At 55.2% G+C, this 2500-nt stretch overlaps 1 pseudogene; it reads right to left on the bottom strand.

Moving 5' to 3' along the window:
* Nucleotides 1–2379: 2379 nt before the first annotated feature.
* Nucleotides 2380–2500, bottom strand: part of LOC116418251 — a 2816-nt pseudogene continuing 2695 nt past the window's right edge.

Raw genomic sequence — 2500 nt, forward strand, 5'->3', positions numbered from 1 at the left:
ACAATTTACCTGCAAGATCCGCACATTTACACCCACATCTGTCCATTCATTTGAGACTCAGCCATTGTTCACGAATCGAGAGCGCAAACACCGCAGTTTCCAAGCATTACATCATCTCGCCAAATGCTCCGAAGGAAGCTTTCTTGCTCTGCAATTGCTGCAGTCCTCCGCAGCCTTACACTCATTCATCCTGTGCCCACTCTTGCCACATTTGTAGCACAGAGGCTCACTCTTACATTCCCTGCACGATGGTCGTAGCCTGGCAGCGGAAACAGCACATCACCCTTTCATACGAACAGCATCTAAAGCTGTTCCAGTCCAACAAACACTCTACCATCTTGCAACAGCCTATCACGCCATGGCAGAGGTAACTCGACAATCACATTGCCGAGTCGCTGCCCATCCTCTCTCCTGACGATCTTCACACGCTTCGTGATGCTCACGCAAACTTTTTCGTACATACCCCTAAGGAGATGCTCATTCGTCATCTCATTCGGGACACTGTACACAATCTCATCCACTTTGGGCTCCACAGCACGGAGTCCCGCCTCGACGAGTCCGGCACACCGGGAGAGAGCCTTTCTCTCTCCATCGCTAGCCGTCTCCACCACGACCCACCACCACGAGCAGGTCTGATGGTCCTCACCCTAACATTCACGTCCTCACTCGTGCTCTCAATCATTCTTCTTCGCACCTCGTCGCACGTGAGCTGCTCCTTTGCGCCACGCACAACAAGCGCGAAGCTGGGCTTAGGCCCCACATTCGCTCCCAACCCTACTACCAGGAACAACCTCAGCCGCTGCTGGAGGTGACCGTGACGACGCCGCTACCCTCATCTTTACGACATTCATCCCTTCATCCACTCTTCGGACAGTCTCACACACATTCGCTAACTCAGCCTTCATACACTTGTGAGCAGTAAGCTCACCACGCAACTTCGCATTCTCTAACATCAAGCGCTGCACCAGCCCTTCGTATTTCGAGGCATGGTCGAGCACACTACTGGCCTGCACTTCGTGAACTTGTTGGCATCTGAAAGCAGATGCCCACGAAGTCCGTCAGTGACTGCACGCAGCTCGCCGACCATTACCTCCGAAACCTCAGCGCTCTCATTCACACCCACACTCTTACCATCCACAGGCACCTCGGCGTCAACCACCTCGCGCTTGATGCGCTTAGGCGGCTGCCGCAAATTCTCACACACCACAAAGAGCTCGCCCCTCGCCCCCTTGAACCTATCCTGGCCCACCGCATTCCTCTTTACCGTCCTCTTGCCATTCGCACACTCATTCATACTCGCACACACTTCCATACCAACATCCATACTCTCCGTCTCTATAATCCTGCTCACATCATTTTCACTCCTACTGACACTCACTTTCTTGCTTACACCTTGATTTCCATCCACACTACAATTCACACTCTTGTCAACCCTATCATTCCTATTATCATTCTCACTCGCACTCACATTTTCGCGCCTCTTCCTCTTCTCCTCGGCCTTTCGCTGCTTTCTCGCCGCCTTTGTCTCAACGAGCTCGAAATCCTTTGTGGGTTTCAGGCCCGATGGACTCCGGGAGCGTGAACGCTCGCGCAGGCTGTCAGCAGAGTATACGGAGGAGCGCGTGTCCTCACTATCTCCACCCCCGCCCTTGGAATCCTTCCTCAGGAAGTCCTCCCTACTACCTCCTGCCCCTTACTACGCGTCATTTCCGAAGCTTTGTTTTAATTGAATCCATCTGTTTCGTACGTCCCCTCCCCAAGCAGACCCGGGGCACCCGCACCGAGCACCATCTCTACGATGGTACCCAGCGCATAGCTCACCGTGTCCACCATAAGGAAGGGACTTCTCTATTCGGGACGAGACAACGGTCACTCGAAGCAGTGCGCCCTTACCTCGAGAAGGCAACGCAACCCGAACAAGCCGCCACAGCCAGCCGGGGTTGGTGGGCTCGCGACTCCTCTCCAAGAGCCATGCATCCCATAGCCGCCCACCTAAGCGTAGGATTGGGGGTTTTATAGAGGACCCCACCTCGCGGACGGGCGGTTAAGCCAAGCCCCCGCTCCCCACACCGCCAACGTACCAACGCCACGCCCTGCGAAGGTTGTTGAAGACGGTGCAAGGTTTACGGGCCAAGCGACGGCGCTCATCGCTTGGGACTAGGAACCCCGGGGTTGTCAAGCCCGGTGGCTTCGGATCCGGCGCTCCGGTTCGCGTTCCCACACTTCTCGGGGTCTCCTTTCCGCTTTCGCGGATCGGTTCCTGAGAGTGGGGTCGGCTAGCCAAAGCACCGGATCCTCCACCACTTCCTGGGTTTGGATCACTTTAGCGGAACAGGAATTCGCTTTCGCAAACTCCTGAACTCGGGCCCCCTCGGCGCGACAAGCCAGTGATCGTGAGGGGGGGTAGATAGGGACAGTGGGAATCTCGTTAATCCATTCATGCGCGTCACTAATTAGATGACGAGGCATTTGGCTACCTTAAGAGAGTCATAGTTACTCC

This window comes from Nasonia vitripennis, unplaced genomic scaffold (assembly GCF_009193385.2).
Source record: "Nasonia vitripennis strain AsymCx unplaced genomic scaffold, Nvit_psr_1.1 unplaced0115, whole genome shotgun sequence".
NCBI lineage: Eukaryota > Metazoa > Arthropoda > Insecta > Hymenoptera > Pteromalidae > Nasonia > Nasonia vitripennis.